Source organism: Meleagris gallopavo, chromosome 15 (assembly GCF_905368555.1).
Source record: "Meleagris gallopavo chromosome 15, MGAL_WU_HG_1.1, whole genome shotgun sequence".
NCBI classification, from domain to species: domain Eukaryota; kingdom Metazoa; phylum Chordata; class Aves; order Galliformes; family Phasianidae; genus Meleagris; species Meleagris gallopavo.
The window spans coordinates 2,470,694-2,486,570 of NC_139418.1; the positions used below are offsets into that span (position 1 = coordinate 2,470,694).

At 41.5% G+C, this 15,877-nt stretch overlaps 1 long non-coding RNA gene across 1 annotated transcript in view; it reads left to right on the forward strand.

The window, feature by feature from the left end:
* The first annotated feature begins 7,196 nt into the window (after positions 1-7,196).
* Positions 7,197-15,877, forward strand: part of LOC116217202 (uncharacterized) — a 57,243-nt gene continuing 48,562 nt past the window's right edge. Inside the window, exon 1 of the long non-coding RNA XR_014886579.1 lies at positions 7,197-9,373. This is a non-coding gene — a long non-coding RNA (uncharacterized LOC116217202). The remainder of the gene's footprint in view (positions 9,374-15,877) is intronic.

Below are 15,877 nucleotides of genomic sequence, written 5' to 3' on the forward strand. Positions count from 1 at the left end.
CCCCAACTAGCTTCCAAGCTATTCTTTGCCCAGACAGGTAAGAACTGTGGAGTATTCCCAAAGAGACATGAAGTTTCTGTGCTAACTCACCCCCAAGATGTTTTTTAACACACAAATTGTCATTCAGCCATGACTTATCTTTCAGCTTTGTCAGGTGGTACTGGATTTGCAACAGACTCCAAGAGTGTAATTCCAGTGCTCTAAATAAGCTGTAGGGAACTTTCTCCTCCATACAGTGAGCCCGTCAATTTGAGCTTTTTGCTGAACAGTTTACATTCTAATCAACCTGAAATTTAGACTGTCCAGGTCAAAGAATTTTTTTTTTTGACAAGTCTAATTGGGAATGTACCAAATATACTAACTGGGAATAGACCAGCCACTACAGAAACCTAGATGCACTCCAAAAAGGTTGTCAAAGCTCACCTACTATCTTCATATATGTCATGTTGTATGTCCATATCTTCATATCTTCATATATGCCATGTTGTATGTATGTATGTATTTGAAGACATGTATCTACCTTTCAATAGACAAAATTTTGACTTCTAGACAATTGTGGAACCTGGGAAAACTGAAGATTGGCTGCATGCATGAGAGCTGCTCCACTCTCCCAAACAGAAATGCACTACTTCCATTGCTACCAGCTCTGACTGGGCAAGCAGTGATTTTAAATGGCAAGAAGACAGAGTGGCAGTGAAGAAAGGCCAGCTTTGAATGTGAAGGAAATAGCTTTCCAAAATGGTCCATGACTGGCAGTAATCCTTCACGCAGAAAACATACTAACTACACACGAGTCAAAAGGAGAGAGCAGCTTCTGTCCAGATCAAATACTGTAATAGCCTCTGTAGAATGTTTACTGCTTTCCTCATGAGATAAATTCTTCTTATATATTTTCATTAAGTATATATGTAATTAAAAATCACACACATATATGTGTGTATGTATGTATATACAACTAAGAACATGCTTTTCTGTCCTTCAGTTATACAAAGTGGGATGACTGCAGTCAATTTGTAATTAACATAAACATTTAGCTGTTACTGATTTTTTCCCTTAAACTAACTCATCACAAGGAGCTAAAGTTAATTTTTGACTCAGCTGGTAAGTCGTTCCTCTCTGTCTATCTCCAGCCTACTTTCTCTTACTGCAGCACTTCCTGCTAGGTATTCGTGGTGTTCATAGGACAGTGTTATTCCACAATGACTAAGTTGTCCTGAAGTGTGTTATGGTTTAATAACAAGGGGAATTAGGTTTGCTGGTACCAAAACCATTTTATTATGACACATCCACAGACATAAAACCCTCTTGTGCAATAATAAAGGAAAAAAAGCTCTTTCCATCCGCTTGTTCAAAAGAAACCTCAAGAGATTAGTACCATAATAAGAAGAAAACAAACATGATTCAGTTTAGAAAAATGTAGCTAAGATGTCTAAAGGAAAATGCAAGCACTTAATCAGACAGAGATTTGGGAAGCAGTCTTATTGGACATGACCTGTAAGTCATGGGGAGACAAAAAATCAGGTGCTAAATTAATAACTGTGCTTTTTTCTAAGATGGCATTGGCATCATGTAACTTGGGGCGTTATGTTCAGTTCTGTATATCCCAATTGGATGGAAGATATGAGTGAGTTGGTAGAGATTAAATAGACTTAAAAATAATCAAATGAGGAAGATTAAAAAAAAAGGGGAGAGGGGATTATTAAAAAGAAAGGATGTATTGGAGAATTTGGTTAAGTGATGACACAAAGAAGTGTGAAGGAGCTAAAATATATGAAAGCCTTAAAAGGGGAGAGGAAGCACACGGTCAGATGCAATCTGAAAGATCTGGAGAGAAAGGACTGTGGAATCTCTTAAGAGATCATTTTATTTAAACCAAATGCATGAAAGTACTGGGAAACATTAGAATATATGACTTGATTAACATTTGGACAGGAGGAGGGGAGAAGGGATTACAGTAGAAAAATTAGGTCAATCTCTTATATCTCTAATTGCAAGGCTGGTTCAGCCTCATCTCACTGATGTACTTGGGGTCATCTTATCTGAGCATCCGTGATCAAAAGGTCATGTCACACTTAGAGATGCTTATCTGAGCTCTCCCATGGAAGTACTGCAAACTTTTTATCTGGGGCAGATAAGTGGCTGCTGCCTCTGGAAATCTTCCTAGCTACTAGAATGTTTGAAAACAGAAGGTACAGCTTTCTATCCTCACCAGGCCTTTCAAGAGCAATATCCTCATGGCAGCAGCAGATAAGGAAAAAAAAAAAAAAAAAAAAAAAAAGGTAAAACTGCTACCTACAGTTTCTTCTGTTTTGTTACTGCCTGCTCTAGCTATGCAACAGGGATGAAAAGACAATATGAAGTTACTAGAGTCTACAGAGCATAGGAACTTAGCTCACCACCTGCAGTTAGCCCCAGGTCAGCGGCTTCCAGAGGCAGATGGGAAGTGAGAGTTCATTGAGAAATAACACATCCTTGTTGGTGTGATGAGATAAAGGATGCCAACCTGAATTCTTGATGTATTAGCATTTGAGCCATAGGCAACTGCCAATGGTTCCCTAGCCAAGCCAGGCCAAACAAAATGTCTCTCTTGAATGTTAAAATTAGAAATGAGATATTTCTCAGTTGGACATCACAATAGTATGGGTGCTCAGAATAATTCTAACAGGTTTAGGATTAACTCTCTTCCCCTTTGTTCTGGAGAGTGCACCTACTTGACCCTATTTGACCCCTTCTAATGCTGTTGCTATCCTACTGCACAGTCCTTAAGAATGGAACAGAAATGCTTTATTTCCTTGGAATTCTTAAGAAAAAAAGGGACAATTTTGTTTTAATTAAAAGCCTATTAACAGTGCGTTGACAATGTACTGAGACTCCCAGGTAGATGCATTTAATTCACATAAGTCTGTCTGGAGACAGAGATGTGGAAAAGGAGTCAAGAATACTGGGGAAAACCAGCCAGTGGAGCCTGCTGTTGTCTACTATAACAAATGACTAAGAGATGGGTAATATCCTAAAGTTTGCAGTTGTTTGTAGCACAATAAAAAACATCAGGAAGGAAAATCACTGCTGTCTTCAGGTGCAGGCTGTGAGAAGAGGCAGACAGATGGACAGAATGCACCAAAGAGTTCTTGGTTCCTCATTTTGTTTTCTGTATCTTAGCTTGAGTTTTCTGTTTGTCCAGCTTTGGTTACTACATATCCAACACCGCAGATCTTTGATGTAGAAGATACAAGGCTCTGCAGTTTATACTAAAAAATTAACCCTGAACCTGAGGCTATAGGGAACGTGTTGTAGGTGGGCTTGTCCCAATAGGAGAATTGTGACATATACAAATAGCAAAATTTGCACTTCTCGAGCTCAAGTCTTTTAGTTTTGATTAACAACAAATAGGGCGGTGCATGGCAGCAGAGCTTGGTTGTTCTGTCACTGCAGAACAATGAGCAGTAAAAGCTACATTATTATTTGAACCTGGCTTGGCCAGGGCTCTCTGCAGCTGCGAATTTGAAAGCAACATTAGAACTGGCTCTACTAGATATTACTGCAGTGGGAGTTTATGGGATGGAGAGGGATGACTGTTAACTTGAATTGCATACTTTCGGGTTATTTTTTCTTTTATTGTTTTTAATTTTTTTTTTCTTGTTAAAATTTAGGACTGCTCCAATCAGCAGCCTGGCTGCATAGTGGGAACTGCACTGCCTGCCCACCATGATAACAGCTCTCTCCTGCCATGGCTGGCACGCTTCTGTGCATGCATGGTCATCAATTTTTTGCCATTGGGTGAGACTTCTAGATCAAAGAGGTTTATGAGCAGAACCACCAATGTGTTTGAGGTTTGCCCATCACTGCACGATACTTCCCAAGAGCACATTTCCTCATTAAAAAGTAGCCAGACTTGTTCCTGACTGCATTATGGTTAGTTTTGATTCAAGGCTGCCTCCAGAATCAATGGGAGTGTGCTCTTGGAAAGTACTATACAGAGATGGGGAAACCTCAAACATTTTGGAGGTTCAGTTTGGAAACCTCTTTGGTTTGGAAGTCCACCAAAAGCATGTCATGAGATGGTTAGAAGGCTGGGTGGGGTTTACATCTGAGGATAGAGTGCAAAAGTGAGAATTGTTTGGTTTGGAAAGAGAAAGGTCTGGAGAGTATGTAAGTGAGGTGTTTAAGAAAGATAACATGAAAATTAATCCCCTCCCCCAATTAACATTGCTCTCTAATATGAGAGCAGAGGGTCCGTTAGTTAAAATGAAGTAGGGAAAATATTTCAGCATGGACCTTTTCTCGCAGACTGTAAAGATTGTAGGCAAGCAATAGGTACAAGCAGCACAATTTAACTGAAATAGGGCTGATTTTGAGACTTGTGTGCCCCTAAACAAAGCTTTTCCTACTCATCTTTCCTGTATGAAGATTATAAATAGAGTGGAGAATCAGTCCAAAATGTGAGGCTGTTCACTGAGCAGGGCTTCATTCTTAGTAGTGTATACTAAGCATTTTCTTAGTACCTGATCTACTACAGACTTTTGTGCAGTTCTCATAGAAACAGATGGGGCAGTCTTTGGACTGTGTTCAGGCATTTAACATTAAAATTGAGTGTCTGATGGGATTTTTGAAAGTACCTATTTGACAAAGTCCTCTTGGGATAGGAATCCAGTTTCCACCCCCTTTTGAAAATTCTGCCAGGCTTGTTATTTGCGTCCCAGGAGTTTATGCAGAAAAGAATCTGGTCTTTTTTCACTGTACCACCCAGTAACACAACAGGTTTATTGGCACCTCCTCCTCTCAGTGGTACCCAGTGGCAGTGTACGTCAGTCCAGAAGGTGCCTAGATAGCAAATAAATAAATAAATGAAGAAGAAGGGGAAACTTAGGAACGAAATCCTCACGGTTCTGGAGAATGGTTCCTAATCCAGACCCTTCATAATAGCAGAGGTGTGACAGCTTACTCCAAACATTTCTGGATAAAGTATCTCATTTTACTTTATCTAAATACCCATTTTGTTCTCTTCAGTAAGCTATGACGTACTTAAAAATTTGCCCAGCCAAAACTGGGACAGAGAATATGTATCCTTCAATATTTTTTCCCCTTCTGTCTTCCCAGGCTGGAGCTATTTGGCAGCCTGTAACCTAGGTGAGGCAGGACAGAGGTGCTCACCACAGGAAGGGGAGGTACAGTGCCAGGCAGCAGTCTGCTCTGCTGCCACTGCAAACATCTATTTTGCCTAAACTGCTGAGAAGCCTTCAGTTGGTCGTGAAAACAAGGCTGCTGATGCGTGGAGATGTTTCTCTTACAAACTGTTAAACGTAGCGCAATGAGGACCTAGAGAAGGGCTCCAGAACTGCATCTGACTGAAAAGTTACTTTACTTACCTGGAAGAAAACACAATTTTTAAAAGTTTCTGAGAGCTGGAATAGCACTACTCATGGCTAAAAGGAATACAGCAACTGAACATTTACCTGTAACAGGTACGAGATTGAGATTGAACGAATACAAATCCACCTGTGATGAATGTAACTCACCACTGGATGTCATTGTTTCTCTATAGGAAAGAAATAGGGACGCTTGTTTGGCAGCAAAATTGTTTTTTGTTGTTATTTTTTCCCCCCAAAATAAAGAGTTTCACATATGGGGATATTGAGGTATTTGGCACCTTTTCCACTTGGCTACAGCAAGAGGAGGAACCAAATTATGCTTCTTGTTTTCTCAGGGTGGGGAAGGTTTACAGCCTTGAGGTGAATATGGTCTATCCTCAAATTAGCAGCTATTAGGCCAGATTGTCAGCTGGTGTAAATTGTACTGCTCTGTTGAGTCAAAGAAACGATGCCAACTCAAACAGGCTGAGAACCTAGCCCATTGTGCCTGCTTCTTTTCCAGGCCCACTCAAATACAGCCAATCCATCCTGCTTCCTCATACACCTCCTTCATGTCCCCATAACTCTACTTTTGCGTTCTCTTACAACATCTGTATTCCTTTGTTCTTTCTACTTCAGTCCATCTAGATTTGGATATCAGTCATTTTTGTATATTCCTTCTGCTTTCGTTTGCGTTTTCCTCAAGATGCTCCTTCCAGGTGCTAGTCTGGAAAGACATCCTGAGAGAGAGATGGTCAGCTGAAAAAAGAAGCAGGTCATATAGACTTAGTCCAGAATCTTGTCTATTCAACTTAACATCTCAGCTTGGCTTTCTGGTTGTTCTGACTTTGCTTCTTATTCCAACCCAATGCTAATTCTCTGTGCACGCAAACACATCCACAAAACCCCTGTTTTAAACTTCAAAAAATGTATCTGGGCAGGTAAAACTGTAACGTGGAAAATAAAAACTCTTTAGTATTTAACAAGCAGCATAGGATTTTATCTTGTTTGTCATTGACATGGAGATAGAGAAGGACCAAAAGGGGGTGAATTTTGGTATAATCAGCAGCTTATCTATTCATAAAGCTGTCAGGTTTGGGGGCTGGACTCAATGATCTCTAGAAGTCCCTTCCAACCCCCACCATACTGTGATGCTGTGATAGGTTTCCTGCAGCAAATGCTCTGTGCCATCTTTCACTACATAGGATAGATTTGTTTTGTGGAGTTTAAGGAACTGAATGATACCACTGACAGTGCATCATAGGATGGGTTCAGCTTTCTCAAGTGAGTGGTTTCCTCAGCATTCTTCTGCCCAAACTCAGTTTCACCAGGAGGCACTCAGGCTTGGTGGCTTAGTGTTCTATCTCTCCATCTTTCAACCATATTTCCTTATCTAGAATGAAAAGATAATTAAGCCAATTAATTATTCATATAACAACAAACAAGCAAAAAGCTTTTGGCACCATAATGACAAGGTAGAGCATTTTTATTGTCTTTGTATCTATCATATGTCCATCCGTTATGTGAAGGATCTTGACGACTGCTGTTTTGCTCACAGATTTGAAGGCCTGCAGGATGACAGAAGCCTGCTTGGCCAGCTGATCTGGCCATTGCTCTGTAACAAACCTTCCTGCCCACTTTGATATTTGCAGTGCTAGGTACAGTGCCACTTTACATCATGCAAAGTTGTACCCCACAGTGCAAGCACAGAGTTGAGGTTAGTGATGAAGCTGGCTGTGTCCATTTTTTTCTCTACTCCTGTTCTGCTGGTGTGGCAGCACTGCGGCTTGTATCCTGTGGTATGGCTTTTTCCAAAGCTGCCAAAGTGGTTGGCTGTCCTGCTAGTAAAACCACCAGAGGACAGGGAGTAATTCAAACATTTTGTTTTATTCAGGAGTTCGGAAGAGCTGAGGAGGATATCATTGCTACTCAATAAGATGGCACGGAAAATGGAAAATCAATTCCAGGAGATTGTCTTCATCCAATTCAGGATCGATTTTGTTGTCAGTGAAGATAATTTGTAACTAAATAGAGAGCTGATGGAGCTGTTTGTAGGTTACATAGACTTAGAAATTAATTAAATTCTTCAAGTGCAGAGTGTAAGAACAGATCTTAGAATCATAGAATCATAGAACGGCCTGGGTTGAAAAGGACCACAGTGATCATCTAGTTTCAACCCCCCTGCTATGTGTAGGGTCACCAAAAACCAGATCAGGCTGCCCAGAGCCTTGCTCTGTTGAAAAATAATTCTTTTTTATTTTTATTTTCCTGCCCACTCTCTGGACTCTCTGGATAGAGAAGGAAAGGGAAAGACTTGTCATCTACCATAGAGAGATTTTTGAGATGAGATGAAGTGAGATCTTGAGTTTTAATGTCAAAGCATGTATTAACCTCAAGTGTGGCTATCTCTTCTTTCCAATTAAACAGTAGCCTGTGTGAGTTTGGGATCTTACTCACTGGAGTTAGAAAGAAAAATTCTGACACTCATCAGTGTTGTAGCAGGGTGAGGTATACGCTGTTCTTATTTCCCAATGAGAATTCATTTTATTTTCATTTTATATTTTTCCTGTTTTATATGGACAAAAGATGATGAGGGAGCAGAGGGCTGTTTGGTGTGTCAGATGGAGTAGTAACTTACGAATGCTGGACGGCTCATAAAAACGGCTAAAGCCTCTACCTCACAGTGCCTCTCAGAGGATACTTTCTTTAACAGACAAGCACTGTGCACACAGGATGCACTTGATGTGACACATTAGGATGGGGCAATCTGTATCAGGCAGCTGAAGAAAAATCAGTTCCGACCTCCACAGTGTCTGACTTTGGGTGCAGTAGATAAACTCATTATTTACAGCAAACATTTGAAATAGCTTTGCAGATCTGAAATCATTGGCGAATTGTGTTCTAACATGGATACAGGAGGGGCTGGACAAGATGAATTACATTTTCAGAAATCATCAAAACAGATTCTGCAATATAAAGCCGTCTATCTGAGGCTGTTCAATAAGGAAGTAATTTAACTGAAAATCAGCCTGTCTTATAAGGATTCCTCTTGGTCTTTGACATGCTATGATTTTCAGTTTGAATGCCAATATCAGTTATTTTACATTGAGAGTTCATTTCCTTATTTCTTTTGCAAGTTGTTCTCTTTTCTCATATGCTTATATTGCATGGTCATTACATCAATATCTTCTGATGCAATGTGTTCAGCTCCTTGCTCATTAGTTGGTTTAGGGACCATAACTGAAAAATAGTTGATGTGAACACTGAAGAGGGAAGAAAGAAAATGTGAAAAATACAACAGAATATAATCTAGTCTTGAAGATGGAGAGCAAATTGCTTCTCAGCTTCACCACACTTCAGGTTATGCACTCAGTGACGTTTGTATATCTATCTCACTTGAAATCAGCAAGGCAGCCTGTGTGGATATGGGTTCCAGTAGTGACTCCTTTTCCTGGAGTTTTTGGCTTGTAAAAGCAAACAAGGCCACTACCAATAAAAGCTTTTGGCTCTGCCCCAGATTGCTTTATGGCTCAGAACAAGCAGATAGTAATATGAAACAAACAAAAAATAAAACACATATTTCATCACATTTATTCTGAACATTTTCATTGCTAAGAGATCAAACCAGAATTTTATATCTACAATTCTTCCCCTGTTCCAAAACACAATGTGGCAGTTAGCATTATTGCTCAACAACTGATGGTTTTTCAGAACTGAAGTTTCTGCAGCACTTAGCACACAGCTGGAGGGATTTCCTAAAGCTTATCAAAGGTAATTAGAACATTGATTAGAACTTCCAGCAGAACGTAAATGGTTTGGATATTTAACTCCAGTGAAATAAATAAGGCGTAGGCTTCTCTGTAAATTTATCCATTGTGCCTGTACATTCAATTTGATGACTCACCACTGTAACACAGCTGCCCGGGCTGGAACGTGGCAACCATTCTGCGCTAACAACTCAACACGACGGTTTATTTTTCTGAAGAGGAGATGTGAGGAATAACTCGTCCAATTGAAACTGAAAGGTGAGTCACAAAGGTGATGACAAGGATTAGCTTCCTGCAGCCTGGGCTCACGACTGCAGAAACGCTTTAGCAAGTCTTGCAGGAGACAACTTCACAAAGAGCTGAACCCATCGGGATGGCTGTCCGTCGGAGGTCCCCGTGGAGTCTGATAGCAGCGTGGGCTTTTTCTATCTCACTACAAAAATGAGACTTAAAAGGCTTTGGTCTGTGGTTGTGGATATTTTCCAATGAATGTCCCAGATGCAGAGCTCTTATCAATGACTTTAAGAATGCTCTGATGTTCATTTATAAAATAGCTTTATTATTTTCAGCTAGATGAATTACTAAGGGAGTTTAGTGCTCCTTTATGCTCCCTTAAAGTGCAAACGAAGAGTTCGTTGCTTAAATACTTGTGGTCAATCAATAGAACTGTGATATCTGGCCCCTTTTGTGTGCCTTGAAAAGTGTCTCCTTACAATGCTGCTGGAACTCACTATACTAGAGGAAAGCAATTTGTCTCATTTCACATTCTGAACCACCACGTATAGCACAGCCAGCCGAGCACTGGTACGCAGCTCCAGAAGGGTCAGTATTGGGGGCTTTACTGGGATGCCTGGTGTCCTGAATATGGCGACAAAGGGAACAACGTATCAGAGTTGCAGGTTGTTTGGCTAACGACTTAAATTTCTGCTTATTTCCTCACACTGTAGCTGTGATCTGGTCACTTTGCAGCCACTATATCATTAAATAGAAGTTCATGCCAGTAAAGGTATTTTAAAAAATAACTAAATCAAGTGGTAGATTTCTTCTTGTTCTAGATCCTCTAGAGTGATTTGCATTCATGTTCAGTAATATTCATGTGAAACTCAGTTGGCCAAAGTAAGGTCATTCCCAAGTACCTAAAACTATTTTTGTGTCATGTAATATATGTCACGTTCTGGCCTTGTATGTTTACTGTCTGGAGATGCTATTTCAATATTTTCTAACACTTAGAAAGCCAAGGATTCAATGAAAGACATGATAACCAGTTTTCCAACACAGTACCCTGGATGGAGAGGCCAGAACAAGGGAATTACACAGCTGACACAAGGGATGTCATCTTAGACAAAGCTGAAGGTAGCCCAAAATACTTTAAACAGTAAATCTGACTGCACCAGTCTCAGGGCTAAAGCACAGACTTTGGTAATGACATCAAGGGCAGTAATGCACTTCTCATAGATGAAAAAGGAACAGGCAAACAATGTTCTCTCTGGCTTCTTTGGGAAACCATTTAGGAGCTCCCATATTATATGAAGAAAAAGAAGAAGCAAAGAGCTCTGAAAGTATACTGTAGCTCTTCACCTGAATACTATTTCACATGAACAGATCCGCCGAACTCCAGGGTTATATTTAAGGAATGAAGTATCTCTCAATGTAATTAAGGATTGCCTCACTGGACCCTGTAAATACAATAACAATCTTTATCACATAGTACCTTCAAGCCTGATGTAGGCTACGTTCAAATTCTCTGCACTCTGTTCTTTCAAAATGAAATCAAACACGTTTTCTGTCCTTTTGGGACGAGTCTCCCCTTTACAAAAAGTACTTTTTTTTTGTTGATCTGAGCAGCAACTGCTTTACTGGCAGTATTTAATGTTATATCACTAAGAAGGGTACTTCAGCAGTTTGTGTCATCCCCTCAGCCTATTCTTAATTTCAGCCAAGGCTGTCCTATTAACTCTTGCTCTGAAGACTGTCTTGACCTGGAACCTGTTTTTCTGTGCTTATTGACAACCTGAAAAGCATGATTATGACCACGATTGTTAAGACTGGCAATGGAGAATTTTTTCACAGATAAGGTCGATTTTTTTTCCCAGTGTGATTGATTCAATGGTACGATGTTACTCTTATTTGTCATTTTGGACCTCCTAGGTTATTTCGATGACAAATAAACTGCAGGTATGTTGAAGGGCCACCTGCTCGTCAGGTGGGATTGGTGTAAATGTCTGAAGTACTTGCAAACTATATCCTTTTGTTAAATCTAATGTTACATATGTGGCTGAATGTGTTATTGCACTGTGTGTGCTGAGAAGCAACAGACCTGAATAGCATATATGAGAAATGATGCACAAAGCTTATGAGTTTATATACTCCTTTTTGAGCCAAATACTTTACTGAGGGGATTAATGTGCATTTTAACTTCTGCAGCTGTTTCTCTGTGTTCATAAAAATTCAAAGTTCAGTCTCATGTTACACCATGGCAAACCAGATGTACTTCGTGTTTCAGGTACAGAAAACTACAGCACTGAAAAGTACTCTCAGTTCACAGCAGCACAAGTGCAACTGGGATGAATTTGTCTCCCCTTGAGATTCTTTGTCCTTGTCTTTATAAGTCTGAAACTCCTCTGACTACAAGACCTTCTATGATACTAATTCCTTCCAGCATTGCCAGCTTTTACAGCTTATTCATAAACCTTCTGGATTTGCATGAAGACAAAACACATCAGTTGTCACACTCTGTTCTTGCCTGTCAAGGGGAAATCTCTGTTTGGGTTGGATACCTTTCCTGCTTTCTTCTTCAAGCAAAACAGACATCTGGGTGCTGGGGAAAGCAGGCAGTGTTCTATTTCACCTCCAGAGGAACTAAGAGGAATTGAGGGATAGGAGGGGTCAAAAGGAAGGATAAAAAAATATCTTTGCCCTCCTCTGAACAACAGAGGAACTACATTCCTCTCAGCTGCAAAGCCAGGAGGGAGGGTGTGAGGGAAAAGGAATTATAGAATCATCTCAGAATAACTTGGGTTGGAAGGGACTTCAAAGATCATTGAGTTCCAAGCCTTGCATCGGGCAGAGTTGCCAGCCACAAGATCAAGCACTACATGAGGTTGCCCAGGGCCCCATCCAATCTGGCCTTGAACACCTCCAGGGCCTGGGCATCCACAGTCTCTCTGGGCAGCCTGTCCCAGCACTTCACCACTCTCTCAGTGAAAAGCTTCCCCGAACATCTTATCTAAATTTCCCTTCCTTCAATTTAAAACCTTTCCCCCATGACCTATCATAGTCGACCAGTTTTCCCTCCTGTTTATAATCTTCCTTTAAATACTGGAAGGCCACAACGAGGTCTCCCCAGAGCCTTCTTTTCTCCAGGCTGAACACCCCTAGCTTCCTCAGCCTGTCTTCATAGCAGAGGTGTTCCAGCCCTCTGACCATTCTCGTGGCCCTGCTCCAGACCCTCTCCAAGAGCTCCACATCTTTCCTGTGGACACAGTACTCCAGGTGGGCACTCACAGGGGCAGAGTAGTGCTGCTGACCACAGCCTCTGGCTGACACCTTCCACCTAATTCCTTATCCACCAAAATGGTCTCTGCAGCTGAAGAGGGACAGCGGCTTGAGGAAAACAGAGGTGCAAAGGCAAAAGATAGGCAAAAGAAGGAAAATGAATTATGCAACCATGAGTTTTGGGGTCATCTCACAATCACGTCTCAATAGTTATCATCTCATACCAAATCACGATCTTTACTTTGTTCTAGTCAGAGTTTCTGTGAATGTGAATGAGTCTGACTACCAAACAAGGGAGGAAAGGAGGACAGAAGTCTAAAGACAGCAGTCTTCAGTCAGAGGGTGGGACAGTAGCAATGTTTGCGTGCCAGCTGGTTTCTGGGCCGTGGCAGAGGCCAGGAACTCTCACTGCTCCATCTGGAGCTGCTGCTGGGCCCCTCCTGTCAGCAGAGCAGGGGCTGCCCAAGTCACACATCTGAGGAGAAATCAACCCCAACAGGGAGGACTTCAGGCCATTTTTGTCACTCTGCTGTTCAAACACACAGCTTGTGTGAGGGGCACCGTATTGTTTTTGTAACTTGACCTTCAAGAGCAGGGGATCATTTGGGATGCACTCCTTGTTTCTGAGGATTAGCAGCTCCCTCCGGAGGGGAACCTCCACCTGTGGTTAATTGATCTCAATTTGCTTAATTATCAGCTCAGACCAAACGCTGGCCAGGTGCAAGCCAATCCAGGCAACAAGAGGCTCTCACGCCACCTCAGTGTGGGGCTTCTTGCACCTGGAGGCCATTGCTTGGGGACAGGTGGGAGGGGAAAAGTCTCTGTCCAGGGCAGCAGTGTTAAGTGATTTGCTTAATTCCCCCAGCTTCACCTCATTATTTTAGCACGAATGACAAAGCACTTTTTTAGAGCCAGTTTTGCTCCGGTATGGTGTAGAAGCTAGTTCTTACTTTTCTCTGTGGTAGAAGCTGTCTTGGGCTGCCCCAGCTGTGAGTTGTGGTCTCTGGTGAGAGCTGCTACTCTTGCATTATGGCATGTACTGATCAATTTGTAAAGGAAAATGGAAGTCTCTGACATCTGCGTGGCCCTCTCCCAGGCGGGGCTGGTGAATGGGGTTTTATCTCTGGTTCTAGAGAGAAATCCTACTGTTGTCATGGGGAAACCTGTAGTTTCTCTATAGTTCTCTACACCTGGAAAAGGATATACCCCATTACACTGATCTTTTCAGGCAAAAGGAATGTATTAGAAAGTGTTCACCTGGAGAGCTAGTGACAGCCACAGTTAGCTATTTTCTTTGAGTTCCTTAACAGGAGTTAACAAAAGATGTGAGAGTGGAAGAGGTTTTCCCTATCCTCTCTGTTATTTTCATTATTGGAGCAACTATTGCTACAATGTGGGTCAAGAATATCACACTGTATAGAATCAGAGACTGGCTCAGGTTAGAAAGGACAATAAAGCTCATGCAGTCCCATTCCCCTTGCCCTAGGCTGAGTGTCTCCCCCCACCGGATCAGGCTGCCCAGAATATCATCCAGCCTGGCCTTGTGCACCTCCAGGGATGGGGCATCCACAACATCTTTGGGCAACCAAAGATAAGAGTCTGGATAGACATTTGGTCTGAAACAGCGTGCCTCCACAATCTTGTTTGAAGTATATTGCTATCTTATTTGTTTAGACCTAAAACAAAAAGAAACTCACCCAGAACAACTTTAGCATGGGAGGCTGGGATAACCATGAGTCACCTGTGCTTTCTTTCAAGGGCTGAGAACATTCTCCCCTCTACAACTTTCGGAAGCCTTTGACGAGAATTGCTTCTTTGCTGTTGAGCAATGATAGGTATGGGCTGTCTACAATTGCTGCAAAATACAGGAGCATCCTTCTAGCAGCTAGGAGGAAGTGCAGGGCTGAACGTTGTCACTGTATCTGACGAGGATTATTAATCTCAGCTTTGTGTTTTCTTTGAAGACTTGTGCTGTTTCTGTGGAATGAAAATTGGCCAGCATAACTACTCCTGGAAGTGTGGTAACAGACAGCCTGAGGCTATACATTTCTTAAACTGTTCCAGCTCAGCTGACAACAGTGTGCTAGGCTGTGGCTTCTGCACTAATTAGGCTATGTCATCAATGTAAGCAAGTATAATTTCAGAGTGTACATGTTAATTGCCAGCTGAGGATATTGGTGTTTGACTGTAATAAAGTGTTCACAGGGCAAATTTGCTTTGGAGGGTAGAGGCAGCATGCTGGGTTGGTTGCCGCCAGGGTTTGTCTAGAGATGTGTGAATACCAAGAGGCATTCATGCCAATGTTTTTGTTGAAAAAGAACTGAGGGGCAGTACAGAACTTAATTGTGTCTGATGTATGGCCTCTTGGGTGGGTGAAAGAAGGCGGCACCCTTCAACACTTTGATTACAGTGTGTGAAGTAATATCTAGTAAGGAGGATAAAAAGGCACTGGCTGGGACCAGACAGTAAGGCAAATTGGTTTGAATTGATTTTAAATTAGTTAATTACACTGTTTATATGTTTTTCAGAATTACGCATTAATTTTAAATAGCTTATTTTGTGGCACTAGTGTTTTGTTGGTGTTGTTTTTTTTCATTGTCTTCATTAGAGATTCAGTCTTTCAAGGTTGGCTTGCATAAAGTGGATGAACTCACAAGTCTTTCTTCTGGAATCAATAGTTCAGGTCTTTTAGGAGCAGCAGAATAAGAAACCCTTAAAGATTGCTGCACGTGCATGAGAATAGCCTACTAGAGTAAGCAATATCAATAGAAGATTCTGAGTATATTCTGTAGATAGTACTGAAGGACTCAATGCCTTCGTCGGATTTCTCTTCCTTGCTGTCCCTGAGACTCATCCATTTCCATACCACAGCCCCAGAGCAACAGAAAAGGCAAGCCCATTGCCCCCAGCACTTCCAAAATCTGTCCAGAGACTGCAGACCAAGAGCTATGCTGAGATCATGTAGTTTTTTTGTCAGATTAACAGCTGATTTCTGGCATTCTCTGCTGTGCCACCTTCAGAACCATTCAAAGGATGCTCTAAGTGCAGGACTGAGTAATTTGGACTGAGGTTTTAAAGCCAAATAAAACTGAAACCTCTCAAGGTAAGGGGAACTGGCCCCAAGGCAGCACAGCTGTGTGGAGTAAGTTGGATGTAAGTGGTGCAGTGGGCTCATTTCTACAGGGTTAAGCTTTATTTAATTATTTCCTATGGAAGATTTATAGGCTAGGCCTTTTGGATATAGATACTGACTTACAGATCATTCCT